The sequence below is a fragment of the Loxodonta africana genome, chromosome 14 (genome assembly GCF_030014295.1).
Source record: "Loxodonta africana isolate mLoxAfr1 chromosome 14, mLoxAfr1.hap2, whole genome shotgun sequence".
Lineage (NCBI taxonomy): Eukaryota > Metazoa > Chordata > Mammalia > Proboscidea > Elephantidae > Loxodonta > Loxodonta africana.
The window spans coordinates 23,914,723-23,932,867 of NC_087355.1; positions in this window are offsets into that span (position 1 = coordinate 23,914,723).

Below are 18,145 nucleotides of genomic sequence, written 5' to 3' on the forward strand. Positions count from 1 at the left end.
TACATCAGAACTGATGTACTATGAAGTTGTAGAAACAGAACCTCATCTTAAGTCGAGGATTACATGTATACTGAGTAGGAGCTAACAAAGTCAAGGGAAGGAAGGAGGGAATAATTCCTAGTAGAGGAAAAAGCATGTAAGAAGACCATGAGCTAAGAGACAACGTAGCTCGTGTAAGTAGTTTAATATAGCTGGTGTACGTTTGTGTCTGTGTGTGTGTGTATACAAAGAACGCGGGCAAGTATGTGGGAGGAGAGTGAGAAGATGGTGAGGAAAATGGGAAGGAGAAAGGGAGAAGAGGGAGATGGAGAAGGAGGAGGAAAGGAAAGGGAGCCACAAAGGCAGCGGCAGAGATGGGGGGATGCTAAGAGGTCCGCACACTCAAATGAAGTTGTTGTTAGGTCGTCAAGTCTGTTCCAGCTCATAGCATAGCAACCCTATGTACAAAAGAATGAAATATTGCCCAGTCCTGCACCATCCTCACAATCATTACTATGCTTGAGCCCATTGCTGTAGCCACTGTATCAATCCATCTCATCTAGGGTCTTTCTCTTTTTCACTGACCTTCTACTTTACCAAGCATAATGTTCTTCTCCAGGAACTGGTCCCTCTTGATAACATGTCCAAAGTACACAAGATGAAGTCTCGCCATCCTTGCTTCCAAGGAGCACTCTGGCTGTACTTCTTCCAGACAGACTTGTTCATTCTTCTGGCAGTCCATGGTATATTCAATATTGTTCACCAATACCATAATTCAACTCATCAATTCTTCTTCAGTCTTTTTTATTCATTGCCCAGCTTTCAAATGCACATGAGGCAATTAAGAATATCATTGTTGGGTCAGGCACTCCTTAGTCCTCAAAGTGACATCTTTGCTTTTTAATGCTTTTAGAGAAGTCTTTTGCAGCAGATTTGCCCAATGCAATACGTCATTTCCTAAGGCGCTAAAACTTTGTCAAATCCTGGAAAGGTCATTTACTGTAAAATGAGAAAATAAAAAAGTCTTTGGATTTAATGATGAGATATTGGGTCTGCTATGAAACAGTTGTGTTGGGAGTTAAAGGTAAGTGTGAGGCCAGAGAGTAATGGACCACAGAGTGTGGGGTGGGCAGGCGGAGGGCATTAGAAAATCAGTCAGAGATAGCAAACAGAAGAGAATCACAACTTCAACCCAAGGCCCTTGGGCTTCCCCAACCTGACTGGCCAAGTCCTCCTCTGGCCCTGGCCCACACCCTCCTTCCTTGTAGAAGGGCTTAGAGGCTCACACAGCTTCCTGTTATTCTCTAATACTGCCACCACCCTCTCTATTCTTGTGGTTGATCCTCATGCCAGGCAACAAAGAGCGGCTCCTTCTTTCTTGGGTGCTATTGAAGATAAGTTCTTAGGTTCTTTTTATGTTATGGGGTTTATTTCTAAAGACTTGAGAAATCAAACAAGGCAACCATAAGGGTGACAATAACCTAAACTAAAATATGGAGAAAAATTAAAATTTCCAAAATCTTAGAACTCTTAGAATCATGACCTGGTGACTTTTTTCTCCTTTTAATTTGTAAAGGTGAAGATAAACAGTTTTCTTTCAGCTTCAAGGCAGGTCCTCCTCTTCCTCTTAGAAGCCCCTCTCCCAGAACAGAAGAGGTAATCAGGACTAACAATAAACATCTCCTAAACTCCTGTAGAATTTGCATTTCTGAACACTCCAGACCAGTGCTGCACCAAGGAATAGGCCTCTTAAGTACATTCCTTAAAACCAGGTCAGTAGAAAATATTCTTAAAACCAAATTTTTTTAACAAGCTCACATGATAAACACATGAGGGTTCCTTATGTTATCATCTCTACACTTTTGTGTACGTTGGAAATCTTGCACAATAAAAAGTTAAAAAAAAAAAAAAGAGCCCACAGCTGTAAGAATGTATAACTTAAAGAATGCATAGAAGTAATGAAAAGCCAAATGTTTTTGATTAAATGTTTCCTGAAGTCATGGTCACTACCTAATCTTATTGCAAAAAGAAAAATTAAGGATACTTTATAGGGCTCATAAAAAAAAAAGGGCTGTTAAAAAAAAAAAACACATATAGGAGGAGATAATAAAAAGAACAAAGTAGAAATGTTCTGGGGCAGGAAATAAAGAATTCACTCAAGACAAAGGCCTTCCTGAATTAACAGTAAAAGGAATCAGAGTTTAGATTAATTATTTAAAGCTAATACCCACAAAATAATCACTATATTTAAAAACAAACAAACACATTGCTATCAATTCCAACTCATAGCAACCCTATAGGACAGAGTAGAATAGGCCCATAGGGTTTTCAAGGAGCAACTGGTCGTTGCAAACTGCCAACCTTTTGGTTAGCAGCCAAGCTCTTAACCACTGAGCCACCAGGGCTCCAGGAGAAAGTGGCCTATATTTAAACATTTTTGTATTAAATATATTCCATATATTTTAAATGGAGTTTCTCTTTTTACCACCTGGTTTACAACTAGAAGGAAATGTTAAATGTTTGTTCCCTGATTCACTGTTCATCCATCCTTTGCCCATCCATTCATTCATTTAACAAAAATTTGTTGAATGTCAATCGGGCACTGATATATTCAGGCACTGAAGATGTAATAGTGAACCAAATCAGATAAGATCCCTGTCCTCCTGAAGCTTATTTGGGGTACTCAGATGACAAGGAAGCAAATAAATGAACAAAGGTTAATTCAGATAAACTTAAGTAGAAAGAAAGTAATTCATCATGGTGAGGTACTTTAGACAGGGTGGATAAGGAAGGTCTCATATGTGAAACGAACTTGAGCCGAGATGTGAGTGGGCCGGAAGTAGCCAGAGATGCCGATATCTGGAGAAATTCTAAGGGGGACGCACATTCTCCACAGAGAGAATAGTGCGTGCAAAAGCCCCAAAGCAAAAATGAGCTTAGTGTGTTCTAAGGTAGATCTGAGCCACAAGCCATGTGTAGTTATTGAGCACTTTAAATGTGGCTACTCTAAATTGAGACATACTCTCAGTATGAAGGAAACCCTGGTGGTGTAGTGGTTAACTGCTACAGCTGCTAACCAAGAGGTCGGCAGTTCAAATCCGCGGGTGCTCCTTGGAAACTCTATGCGGCAGTTCTACTTTTGGTCTCAGTATGAAACAAGGCTCCAAGAATTGACGGAATACCAATTGAGATGTTTCAATAACTGAATGCAAAGCTAAAAGTGCTCAGTCATCTAAGCCAAGAAATGTAGACTACAGCTACCTGGCCAATCAACTTGAAGAGATCTATATCTGTACCCATTTCAAAGAAAGGAGATCCAAAAGAATGCAGAAATTATCAAAAAAAATCATTAATATCACATGCAAGTAAATTTTTGCTTAAGATAATTCAAAAATGGTTGCAGCAGTGCATTGACAGGGAGCTTCCAGAAATTCAAGCCAGATTCAGAAGAGGATGTGGAACAAGGGATATCATTGCTGATATCAGATAGATTTTGGCTGAAAGTAGAGAATACCAGAAAGTTGTTTACCTGTGTTTTACTGACTATGCAAAGGCATTTGACTGTGTGGGTCATAATAAATTATGGATAACGTTGCAAAGAATAGGAATTCCAGAACACTTGTGCTCATGCAGAACCTATAAGTAGACCAAGAGGCAGTCTTTCAAACAGAACAAGAGGATCCTGAGTGGTTTAAAATCAGGAATAGTGTGCATCAGGGTTATATCCTTTCACCATGCTTATTCAATCTGTATGTTGAGCAAATATTCAAGAAGCTGGACTATATGAAGAAGAATGGGGCATCAGAATTAGAGGAAGACTCATTAACAACCTTTGATATGCAGATGACACAATCTTGCTTGCTGAAAGTGATAAACGAAGAAAATATTGAAGTTGTCAAGGATTTCATTTTACTTGGATCCACAATCAATGCCCATGGAGGTAGCAATCAAAACATCAAAAGACGTATTGTGTTGGGCAAGTCTGCTGCAAAAGACCTCTTTAAAGCCTTGAAAAGAAATCACTTTAAGGATTAAGGTGCACCTGACCCAAGCCATGGTATTTTCAACGGCCACATATGCAGGCAAAAGCTGGACAATGAATAAATGCATTTGAACTATGGTGTTGGTGAAGAATATTGAATATACCATGGACTGCCAGAAGAATGAACAAATCTGTCTTGGAAGAAGTACAGCCAGAATGCTCCTTAGAAGGGAGGATAGGTGAGACTTCATCTCACATACTATGGACATGTTATCAGGAGGGATCAGTCCCTGAAGAAGGACATCATACTTGGTAAAGTAAAGGGTCTTCAAAAGAGATGAAGACCCTCAACAAAATGGATTGACACAGTAGCTGTAACAATGGGCTCAAGCACAGCAATGATTGTGAGGATAGTGAAGGACTGGGCAGTGTTTCATTCTGTAGCATATAGGGTCGCTATGTAGACACCTAACAACACATAACTAAGACAGTGATGGCAGGTTTTTTTTAATTTAAATCAGAGTTCTGAAAAATACTTCAGCAATCCAAAATTCAATTTACAAATAAATACATCTGATGGTTTTCTTAAATGTCTAGTAATTTATCTATCTTGCTTAATCTTAACTATGTAGAATATTTGTAATTCTTTTTTTTCTTTGAGGTTTCTATTTAAAAGGTTACATTCTATAATGCCACATCATCTCAATTGTACTTTCAAAAAAGCTTATCTATTTTTTTTCACCATCTAGAAATAACTTCTGAAGCACTTACTAATGAAGATCAAAGAACACAGCCTTCAGTATGGATTACACCTCAACAAAAAGAAAACAAAAATCCTCACAACTGGACCAATGAGCACCATCATGATAAATGGAGAAAAGATTGAAGTTGTCAAGGATCTCATTTTACTTGGATCCACAATCAACAGTCATGGGAGCAGCAGTCATGAAATCAAACGACGCATTGCATTCGGCAAATCTGGTACAAAGGACCTCTTTAAAGTGTTGAAGAGCAAAGATGTCACCCTGAAGACTAAGGTGCGCCTGACACAAGCCATGGTATTTTCAATCACATCATATGCATGTGAAAGCTGGGCAATGAATAAAGAAGGCTGAAGAAGAGTTGACGCCTTTGAATTGTGGTGTTGGCGAAGAATATTGAATATACCATGCACTGCCAAAAGAACGAACAAATCTGTCTTGGAAGAACTGTGACCAGAATGCTCCATAGAAACAAGGATGGTGAGACTGCATCTTACATACTTTGGACATGTTGTCAGGAGGAATCAGTCCCTGGAGAAGGACATCATGCTTGGCAGAGTACAGGGTCAGCAGAAATGAGGAAGACCCTCAACAAGGTGGATTGACACAGTGGCTGCAACAATGAGCTCAAGCATAACAACGATTGTAAGGATGGCGCAGGACTGGGCAGTGTTTCATTCTGTTGTGCGTAGGGTTGCTGAGTCGGAACCAACTCGATGGCACCTAACAACAACAGAAATAACTGTTAACTGCTTTCTCTTTTATACCACATTGCTTGTCAAAAGAATTTTGATATGAGAAGGCAGGACCAAGATGGCAGAAGAGGCAGATGCTTCCAGAGATCCCTCTTAGAACAAACAAGTGAAACGATTATATTTATGACAAGCTAGGAGCCCTGAACATCAAAGCCAAAGTTAGAAAATGGACTGAGCAGCAGGGAGAGGGAGAGATGGTTCAGAAGTGGAGAGGAGTTGCCAGACTTGAATCACCAGGAACCCTCAGGCACCATTCCTGGGAGCAGCTGCAGTGGACCGGTACTAGCATTTAGCCACAGTTTCCTCAGGGAGAAGCAGCCAGCTACACAGCCTACTCACACCTCTGGAACCAGAGAAAAACGGCACCCTCAGCAAAAGCTAAGTACTTACGCATATTATACCAAGCCTCCTGCCCCCAAGCTGACTTCAGTGGCTGTTGATTTCCTTGGTCCTGAGATAGGCCCTGCTGAGTGCCAGGAACCATCTTCCTGGCCTTGAAGTAGGAATAAATTTGCAATTAGGGAAAAGATAATTTGCCAGTTACACTAACCTGGGATGCTCAGGACAGAAGCAGCTCCTGTCCAGGCATAAATGGTCCGTGGACTTTGAATAAATTTCCCCCCTGCATGGACCTATGTGGGCATATTTTGGGAGAATAGGCCCTTGTTAGCAGACTGCAACCATTTCAGCTGTGGGGTGGAGATGTGGGTGTTTGATATTTGACACCGCTTTGCCTATTAAACAGGGTCCTTACCTACCCACATCAGGGGCCTAAGGACTGGTGGCTCCACTCAGGCCACCCAACCACCCACAAAAGTGGTCCAAGGATAATTGGTACCTCCCAGTCCTTACAACCAAAAGCATTGGGTGCCCATGGTCCATCTGCAGAACCCACCCACCTCTATGCTCTAGGGAAGATGGACACGATTTCCTCAGAGACACTTGGGGGATGATTCTCACCCCCCTGCCTTGTTCAGAGTGTGACCCCCTGCTGCAACCAGATACTGGGACCTACACCAATCACCCCTGCCCCTCTAAAACTGTAAGACAGAGCCTGTACCACACACTTGATGACCAACTACCTGGACACCTGAGCTGAATCCACACAAGAAAAGTGAATGGACTCCCAGACTGGTATACCTGATAATAGCTCTTCCATCTGGGGACACAACGTCAGAGCTTCACAGGCAAAATAATCAAGCTAGCTCACTTAAGCAACCCATTTGGGCATATCAAAACCAAACAAAGCAAGACGCTAAGATACAGTAAGCAAACATAAAATAAACTAACATAATAACTTATAGATGGCTCAGAGACAACAGTCAATATCAAATCACATAAAGAAACAGACCATGATCGCTTCAACAAGCTCTAAAAACAAAGAATCAAGGGATCTTCTAGATGAAAGTGCCTTCCTGGAATTACCAGAGGCAGAATACAAAAGATTAATATTCAGAACCCTTCAAGACATCAGGAAGGAGATCAGGCAATACACAGAACAAGCCAAGGAACACACAGATAAAACAGTTGAAGAAATTAAAAAGGTTATTCAAGAACATAATGAAAAATTTAATAAGCTGCAAGAGCCCCTAGACAGCAATCAGAAATTCAGAAGATTAATAATAAAATTATAGAAGTAGACAACTCAGTAGAAAGTCAGAGGTGCAGAACTGAGCAAGTGGAAGGCAGAATTGGTGAGCTTGAAAATAAAGAATCTGGCACCAATATATTTGAAGAAAAATCAAATAAAAGAATTTTTAAAAATGAAGAAACCTTAAAAATCATGTGGGACTCTTTCAAGAGAAATAACCTATGAGTGATTGGCGTATCATAACAGAGAGAGACAACAAAAAATACAGAGAGAATTGTTGGCAGAAAACTTCCCTGATATCGTGAAAGATGAGAAGATATCTATCCAAGATGCTCATCGAACTCCGCGTAAGGTACATTTTAAAAGAAAGTCACCAAGACATATTATAATCAAACTTGCCAAAACCTAAGATAAAAAGAGAATTATAAGAGCAGCGAGGGATAAACGAAAAGTCACCTACAAAGGACAGCCAATAAGAATAAGCTCGGACTACTCGGCAGAAACCATGCAGGCAAGAAGGCAATGGGATGACTTATATAAAGCATTGAAGGAAAGAAATTGACAGCCAAGAATCATATATCCAGCAAAACTGTCTCTCAAATATGAAGCTGAAATTAGGACATTTCCAGATAAACAGAACTTTAGGGAATTTGTAAAAACCAAACCAAAACTACAAGAAATACTAAAGGGAGTTCTTTAGTTGGAAAATCAATAATATCAGGTATCAACCCAAGACCAGAACACTGGACAGAGCAGTCAGATGTCAACCCAGACAGGGAAATGAGAAAAATAAATCCAAGCCATTTAAAAATGGCTCAAAACAGGGAAACAGTAATGTTATTACATAAAAGAAGACAATGTAAAAACAATAAAGAGGGACTAAGAAATGTAGTCATAGATCTTTCATATGAAGAGGAAGACAAGGAGATATAAAGAAATAAAAGTCAAGTTTAAACTTATAAAAATAGGGGTAGGTATTAAGGTCACCACAAAGAAGACCAACTATCCTACACATCAAAATAAAATACAAGAAAAAAATAGAGCCTCAGCAGAAACAAAATAACAATGAATAAGAGGAAGAGAAAATATATAAAGATAAACTGCCCAGCACAAAAAATTAAGTGGGAAAAATAAACTGTCAACAACACACAAAAAAAGACATCAAAATGACAGCACTAAATTCATACTCATCCATAATTACACTGAATGTAAATGGACTACATGCACCAATAAGTAGACAGAGAGTGGCAGAATGGATTAAAAAAAAAAATCCATCTATATGTTGACTTAGAGACACAAACTAAAACTCAAAGGATGGAAAAAAAATATCAAGCAAACAACAATCAAAAAAGAGCAGGAATGACAAGATTAATTTCTGACAAAATAGACTTTAAACTTAAATCCACCACAAAGGATAAGGAAGAACACTATATAATGATTAACGGGACAATACACCAGGAAGATATAACCATAGTAAATCCTTACATGTGCAATGACAGGGTGTAAGATACATAAAACGAACTCTAACAGCATTGAAAAGTGAGATAGACAGCTCCACAATTATAGTAGGAGACCTCAAGACACCACTTCCAGTGAGGGATAGGACATCGAGAAAGAAGCTCAATAAAGATATGGAAGATCTAAACTCCACAATCAAACAACTCGACCTCATAGACATATACAGAACACTCCACCCAACAGCAGCCAAGTACTTTCTTTTCTAGTACACATGGAACATTCTCTAGAACAGATGACATATTAGGTCATAAAGCAAGCCTTAGCAGAATCCAAAACACTGAAATATTACAAAGCATCTTCCCTGGACATAAGGCCATAAAAGTAGGAATCAATAACAGAAAAAGCAGGGGAAAAAAATCAAATACTTGGAAACTGAACAATACTCTGCTCAAAAAAGACGGGGATATAGAAGACATTAAGGATGAAATAAAGAAATTCATTGAACCCAATGAGAATGAAAACACTTCCTATCAGAATCTTTGGGACACAGTGAAAGCAGTACTCAGAGGTAAATTTATATCAATAAATGCACACATCCAAAAAGAAGAAAGGGCCAACATCAAAGGATTATCCCTACAACTTGAACAAATACAAAGAGAAAAACAAAAGAAACCCCCAGGCACAGGAAGAAAGCAAATAATAAAAATTAGAGCAGAATTAACTGAAATAGAAAAATAATTGAAAGAATTAACAAGACCAAAAGCTGGTTCTTTGAAAAAATTAACAAAATTGATACACCACTGGCCAAACTGACAAAAGAAAAACAGGAGAGGAGGCAAATAATCCAAGTAAGAAATGAGATGGGCGATATTACAACAGACCCAACTGAAATTAAAAGAATCATATCAGATTACTATGAAAAATTGTACTCTAATTTGAATTTGAAAACCTAGAAGAAATGGATGAATTTCTAGAAACACACTGCCTACTAAACTAACACAAACAGTGGTAGAACAACTAAACAGATCCATAACAAAAGAAGAGATTGAAAAGGTAATCAAAAAACTCCCAACAAAAAAAAAAAAAGCCCTGGCCCAGAGAGCTTCACTGCAGAGTTCTAACAAACTTTCAGAGAAGAATTAACACCACTACTACTAAAGGTATTTCAGAGCATAGAAAAGGACAGAATACTCCCAAACTCATTCTATGAAGCCAGCATAACCCTGATTCCAAAACTAGATAAAGACACCACAAAAAAAGAAAATTACAGAGCTGTATCCTTCATGATCTTAGATGCAAAAATTCTCAACCAAATTCTAGCCAATAGAATTCAACAGCATATCAAAAAAATAATTCACCATGACCAAGTGGGATTCATACTAGGTATGCAGGGATGGTTCAACATTAGGAAAACAATTAATGTAATCTATCATAAAAAAAATTTTTTTCTTTTATCATACAAATAAAATAAAGGATAAGAGCCACATGATTTTATCAATTGATGCAGAAAAGGCGTTTGACCGAGTTCAATGCCCGTTCATGATAAAAACTCAGCAAAATAGGAATAGAAGGAAAATTCCTCAACATAATAAAGGGCATTTATACAAAGCCAATAGCCAACATTGTCCTAAATGGAGAAATTCTGAAAGCATTCCCCTTGAGATCAGGAACCAGACAAGGATGCCCTTTATCACCATTCTTATTCAACATTGTGCTGGAGGTCCTAGCCAGAGCAATTAGGCTAGATAAAGAAATAAGGGGAATACGGATTGGCAAGGAAGAAGTAAACGCATCTCTACTTGCAGATCTTATACACAGAAAACCCTAAAGAATCCTCAGAGTCCAGCAGAGCATCAGGATACAAGATAAACATATAAAAACCAGCTGGATTCCTCTATACCAACAAAAAGAACATCGAAGAGGAAATCAATACCATTTACAGTAGCCCCCAAGAAGATAAAGTACTTAGGAATAAATCTTACCAGAGATGTGAGAGTCTTATACAAAGAAAACTACAAAACACTACTGCAATAAACCAAAATAGACCTACATAAGTGGAAAAACATACCTTGCTCATGGATAGGAAGACTTAACATTGTAAAAATGTCTATTCCACCAAAAGTGATCTATAGATACAATGCAATTCCGATCCAAATTCCAATGACACTTTTTAATGAGATGGAGAAACAAATCACCAACTTCATATGGAAGGGAAAGAGGCCCCGGATAAGCAAAGCATTACTCAAAAAGAAGAACAAAGTGGGAGGTCTCACTCTACCTGATTTTAGAACCTATTACACCACCACAGTAGTCAAAACAGCCTGGTACTAGTACAATAACAGATACATAGACCAACGGAACAGAGTTGAGAATCCAGACATAAATCCATCCACATATGAGCAGCTGATATTTGACAAAGGCCAAAAGTCAGTTAAATGGGGAAAAGACAGTCTCTTTAACAAATGGTGCTGGCATAACTGGATATCCATCTGTAAAAAAAAATGAAACAAGACTCATACCTCACACCATGCACAGAAACGAACTCAAAATGGATCAAAGACCTAAATATAAAATCTAAAACAATAAAGATCATGGAAGAAAAAGTAGGGACAACGTTAGAAGCCCTAATACTTGGCATCAACAGTATATAAAACATTACCAACAATGCAGAAGAGAAACTAGATAACTGGGAGCTCCTAAAAATCAAACACCTATGCTCATCTAAAGACTTCACCAAAAGACTTTACCTACAGACTGGGAAAAAGTTTTTAGCTATGACATTTCCGATCAGTGCCTGATCTCTAAAATCTACATGATACTGCAAAAACTCAACTACAAAAAGACAAACAACCCAATTAAAAAATGAGCAAAAGATATGAACAGGCACTTCACTAAAGAAGACATTCAGGTAGCTAACAGATACGTGAGGAAATGCTCACGATCATTAGCCATTAGAGAAATGCAAATCAAAACTACAATGCGATTCCATCTCACTCCAACAAGGTTGGCATTAATCCAAAAAACACAAAATAATAAATGTTGGAAAGGTTGTGGAGAGTCTGGAACACTTACACACTGCTGGTGGGAATGTAAAATGGTATAACCATTTTGGAAATTGATTTGGTGCTTCCTTTTTAAAAAGCTAGAAATAGAACTACCATACGATCCAGCAATCCCACTCCTTGGAATATATCCTAGAGAAATAGGAGCCTTTACATGAACAGATATATGCACACCCATGTTCACTGCAGCACTGTTTATAATAGCAAAAAGATAGAAGCAATCAAGGTGCCCATCAATGGATAAATGGATAAATTATGGTATATTCACACAATGGAATACTACGCATCAATAAAGAACAATGATGAATCTGTGAAACATTTCATAACATGGAGGAATCTGGAAGGCATTATGCTGAGTGAAATTAGTCAGTTGTAGAAGGACAAATATTGTATAAGGCCACTATTATAAGAACTCGGGAAATAGTTTAAACAGAGAAGAAAAGAGTCTTTGATGGTTATGAGACGTATGAGACGGGGGAGGGAGGGAAGGAGAGAAGGTGGGAGAGGGACACTTACTAATTAGATGGTAGATAAGAACTACTTTAGGTGATGGGAAAGACAACACACAATACAGGCGAGGTCAGCATAACTGGACTAAACCAAAAGCAAAGAAGTTCCCTGAATAAACTGAATATTTCAAAGGCCAGTGTAGCAGGGATGGGGGTTTGGGGACCATGGTTTCAGGGGACATCTAAGTCAATTGGCATAATAAAATCTAACAGGAAAACATTCTGCAGCCCGCTTTGGAGAGTGGCGTCTGGGGTCTTAAACACTAGCAAGCGGCCATCTAAGATGCATCAATTTGTCTCAACCCATCTGGAGCAAAGGAGAATGAAGAACACCAAACACACAAGGTAATTATGAGCCCAAGAGACAGAAAGGGCCACATAAACCAGAGACTACGTCAGCCTGAGACCAGAAGAACTAGATGGTGTCCGGCTACAACCGATGACTGCCCTGACAGGGGACATAACAGAGAACTCCTAGGGAGCAGGAGTGCAGTGGGATGCAGACCCCAAATTCTCATAAAAAGACCAGACTTAATGGTCTCACTTAGACCAGAAAGACGCCCGTGGTCACAGTCCCCAGACCTTCTGTTAGCCGAAGACACGAACCATTCCCAAAGCCAACTCTCCAGAAAGGAATTGGACTGGACAATGGGATAGAAAATGATACTGGTGAAGAATGAGCTTTTTGGATCAAGTAGACACATGAGACTATGTTGGCATCTCTTGTCCGGAGGGGAGATGAGAGGGCAGAGGGGGTCAGGAGCTGGCCAAATTGACAGGAAAAGAGAGAGTGGAGGGAAGGAGTGTACTGTCTCATTAGGGGGAGAGCAATTAAGAGTATATAACAAGGCGTATATAAATTTTTATATGAGAGACTGACTTGATTTGTAAACTTTCACTTAAAGCACACAAAAAAATTGTTTGACGCTATTAGTATTATTTAGTATACAATGGAATACATTTCATCTTCTTTTTAGGTTATCTTTGTTTTAAAAATACAGAAGTGCAGAGAATAACATAACAAACACCTGTTTCCCTCTCACCCAGGATTAACGAAGTTTAAGAATTTGCATGTTTGCTTCATATTTTTTTATGAAAAATTCAAATATCTTCCCAGTCCTACTATCATTCTTCTCCTTTCAAGAATCTTTGAAGTCTGCTTTTATACTTTAACAACATGTAGATATAACAACAACAAAAACCAAACCCGTTGCCGTCAAGTTGATTCTGGCTCACAGGGACCCTATAGGACAGAGTAAAACTGCCCCGTACGGTTTCCAAGGAGTGGCTGGCGGATTCGAACTGTCAACCTTTTGGTTAGCAGAGTAGCTCTTAACCACTATGCCACCAGGGCAGTATAGGTATCCATTAAAAATAGAAGGAAATGTTCTGAGCTTTTATTAATTTTACATAAATTGTATATAGTTTTGCAACTTTTTTCACTAACTTGATGGCAAATTATATTTATACATATAAACTAGTTTGTTCATTCTAACTGCTACCTATGTTATGTAAGTTATATTAATATTTGGTTGTCCATTCTCCTACCGGTAGTCCTGTGAATCGTTTGCAATTTTCCAATATTACAAAGAATGCCACAGTTAGTGCTCTTGCGTATGACTCCTTAGACGTGCGTGCTGGTGTTTCTCTATGGTACATTCCTAGAATTGGATTCACTCTAGAACTGAATTCACTTGCTCTATAAGGTGTGCAGATTTTTAAATTTACATGCTATTACTAAATTGTTCCCCAATGCACTCACAGCAATTTATATTAAGTGATTATACCAGCATGTAGTCCCATAAGAACTTCTGTTTACTCACATTTTTGTGTATACTTCTAATGAGTAGTCATTTCAATTTTTGCTAATCTTTGACAGTAAACAGTACCTTGTGGTATTAATTTTTGTTTCCCTGAAAATCAGTGTGTTTTGGCCACTTAAGTTTCCTTTCCTGTGAACTGCTTTGTTCTACTCTTTCCCTATTTTTTTGTAGATTTGTCCTATTCTTATTGATTTGTAGTTCTTTATATATTCTGAGCATAATTCTTTGAATTATGCGCATTGCAAATACTTTCTCCCACTGTTAGTTTATTTTTTAACTTGATTGTAGTGTCTTTTATCCTACCAGAAGCTTTTAATTTTGATGTAGTCAAATACATCAATTTCTTCCTTTATGAACGTCATATTAAAGAAATCCTTTCTATACCAAGAAATAAAGATAAATGCCAAGATCCCCTAAATGCTAGAGTCTGATTCTGAGCCCTGATATCTTATTTCTATCCCGGAGCCAATATAATACTGCCTTAATGTCTAAAAATTCTTTATCTGTGTTATATGTATACATGTACATATACATATACGTATGTATGTATGTTATTGTGTGTGTGTTGTGCATGTATATAAGCTTTATCTTGCTTAATCCCTTGTTTTGGTAAAGCTTCCTGAGAAAGGGTAAATAGAAGGTAAATTGTTTTGAGAACATTCATGTCTAAAGACTGTATTTTATCCCCACACTTAATTGCTAACTCAGGTTAGGAATAGAATTCCAGGTTAGAAATAATTTTTCCCCAAAGTTTTGAAAGCACTATTCCCTTGTCTATGTGTCTAGTATTGCTATTGAGAAGTCTGATGCCATTTTGATTCTGCCTTCCAAAATTCTGTTGATGTTATCTTTTCTATTATTCTCTAAATCTTTCTGAATTTATACCATTTTTTTAAATCCTTTTATTATCATTGCCATAGGATTTTAGAAGGGAGTGAGTTAATATATGTGTTCAGTTACTATCTTTAAACAAAAGTCATTTGATTTTTTTATACTTCCCCCTTTCTAAACTATCTTCTGCCTGGTGTCTCAAACCAAGTGCCACTGGCATTTTGGGTGGGACAATTTTTTGTTGCATCAGACTGTCTCAAGTATTACAGGATATTTTTCCAATCCTCCTATACTTTTTCATATTTCCTGTTCTGGCCTTCCTCTCCTTGAACATTATAAATTTATTTTAAATTCTTTTCATTGCTGTTCTATTATTTTTAGTTCTTGGGCTGCAAATTTCCCATTTGTTGCATCTTCCAAGTCTTCCTCCTTGCAGTTTATTTCCTTATATAATTTGTAACCTTTGTGAGCTCGTCTTTGGAGAAATTGCTATGTACAGGAGTTCAGCGTTCACTGAGCTATGGAAACTTTGCTATACAGAGAGGCTTTCCATTGTCTCTGCCTGGCCCTGGGTTTCAGAGGTGCCACACCAGTTAATATGACTTTTTCTTAGATTGTGGTCCTTGAACCATGTAGTAATGTGAATTCAGACCCAAGACAAGTTGATATAGAGCTTGAAGCTCTAACTTCTAGCAGCCGACTCTTCCTACTATAGCTCCAAGTGGATGGTAAGATTCCTTGCCATCTCCTCAAGCCAGGGGTTATATTCTTCTAGTTATCATTTCAGGTCAAGTTTTTTGTGGCAGATTGTATTTTTCAGAGATGGTCACATTAATATATACCCCATCCCACATGCTCTTCTTACAGTGTGACATTGATGCTCCTCCATCAAGAGAAGAGGTCTGTATTCCCTTCCTTGAAACTGAGCAGAACACTGTAATTGTCTCAACCAATAAAATGCAGTGGAAGCAACATTGTATAATCCCCAAGCCTAGATCATAAAAAGTGACATGCCTTCCACCTATCTCTCTCTCTAGCACTGTTTTGGGACACTCATCTTTGGAAGCCAGCCACCATTTTGTGAGGAAGCCACATGACATGGAGAGGCTACATATAGAGAGGCTGCAGTTAAGGTCTCAGTCAACAGCCAGAATCAAGAACCAGCCATGTGAGTGAATGAGTCTTCAGATGACTCCAGCCCCCAGCCTTTTAACCATCCATCCAGGTGATGCCCCAGACATCACGAAGCAGAGCAAAGCTGTGCTTGCTGTGCACTGTCCAAATTCCTGACCCACAGAATCCATGAGCACAATAAATGGTTGTTTTGGGCCATTACATTTTGGAGAAATTTGTTATGCAGTCATAATAACTGGAACAGTACTCCTTTGTGACCCCCAGTTTTCAACAGATGGCTCAACGGTGGCTTCCTGTGTGAACATTCCTATGTTCACAGTGCCTGTGTCCTGGCTTCATTCCCTTTCAGGAAACAATACCCCAGCTTGCAGTCATTAAAGCCTAAGTCTGATTCACTTATCCTGAGCCACTTTGGCTTCAGCTGCTGCTAATTGTGGTTAATCTTGAGGTATCTCTTCATTTCTGGCACCTGGAGATTTTGTTCTCTTCTACATATCCATAAATTAACAGATTTTACCCAGTATTTGAAATACATTGAAGCAGGATGGGAACCCTTCGATGTCAGCTCACTCTGCCATGTTGCTCAGGAGTTTCCAGAATATTCCCCAAATAACTTGTCAAATGATGAGATAAAGAACGAAGAATTTAACATCTTTTACATACAAGAAACTTAAAAACCAGAAAGAAAGAGAAAATTAATCCTACAGAGTGGATTTATTAAAGAACAGGTAACTCATTATAGAAAAAATACAAATGGTCAATAAGAAGTTCATTCTTACTAATGCTCAAATAAAAACGAAATAACAGGAGGCGGGGCCAAGATGGCGGACTAGGTAGACGCTACCTCGGATCTCTCTTGCAACAAAGACTTGGAAAAACAACTGAATCGATCACATACATAACAATCTACGAACCCTGAACAACAAACACAGATTTAGAGATGGAGAACGAACAAATACGGGGAAGCAGCGATTGTTTTCAGAGCCTGGAGCCAGCGTACCAGTCAGGTAACTTTCGGCGCCCGATTTGGGGCAGAGCCCAGGGGAGCAGACGGCACAAACAAGGGGCCCAGCCCTAGCCCCCGAACTAACCCCGGGAGGGGGCCCAGCCGGTTCGCACGGGCGGCGTGGCGACGCAGCCAGTGGGAGAAGTCCCCGGGAGGCAGTGACTGGTCTTGGAGGGGGGAGAGCAGCGTACCAGCCGGGGAACCGTCCCGCCGGGATTTTGACTGGGTGCAGGCACGGCACAAGCACGGAGAGCTGCTCCACTCCCCTGAACTAACCCCGGGAGGGGGCCCAGCCAGTTCGCACGGGCGGCTTGGCGATGCAGCCGATGGGAGAAGTCCTCGGGAGGCAGGGACTGGTCTTGGAGCGGGGAGAGCAGCATCCCAGCCGGGACACGCGATCATGGCACAAGCACGGGGAGCTGCTCCACTCACCTGAACTAACCCCGGGAGGAGGCCCAGCCGGTTCTCGGAGGCGACACGGCGACGCGGCTGGCAGGACGAGAAGTCCCTGGGAGGCAGCGACTGATTTTGGAGTCGAGAGTGCACCATCCCAGCAGAGGAACCTTAACGTTGGGCGTGGGGCTGGCAGCAGAGGATCTGACCGTGACTCCAGCGGGCCAGACCCCCCGGGGGCAATCTCTACACGACCAGCACACATAGGCGATGCCCCCATGGGAATCTCAGATATAATAGTCAATCCAAGCAAGACAAGCAACTCTGGCTATATTCTAAGGTGCTACTCTCCTATCTCTCTGATCCCTCCCCCACCCTCCCCAGGCGGCTTCATTAACATCTGAATAGACTGAGCCAGAGGGAGAACTCTGATAGGGATCTGACTGCACTTTTTTTTTTTTAGCGGATTTTCTGGAAAAACTAGTTTCCCAGTGATGGCTCAGAGACAGCAGTCCATATCAAACCACATAAAGAAGCAGACCATGACAGCTTCTCCAACCCCCCAAACAAAAGAATCAAAATCTTTCCCAAATGAAGATACAATCCTGGAATTATCAGATACAGAATATAAAAAACTAATTTACAGAATGCTTCAAGACATCACAAACGAAATAAGGCAAACTGCAGAAAAAGCCAAGGAACACACCAATAAAACTGTTGAAGAACTCAAAAAGATTATTCAAGAACATAGTGGAAAAATTAATAAGTTGCAAGAATCCATAGAGAGACAGCATGTAGAAATCCAAAAGATTAACAATAAAATTACAGAATTAGACAATGCAATAGGAAGTCAGAGGAGCA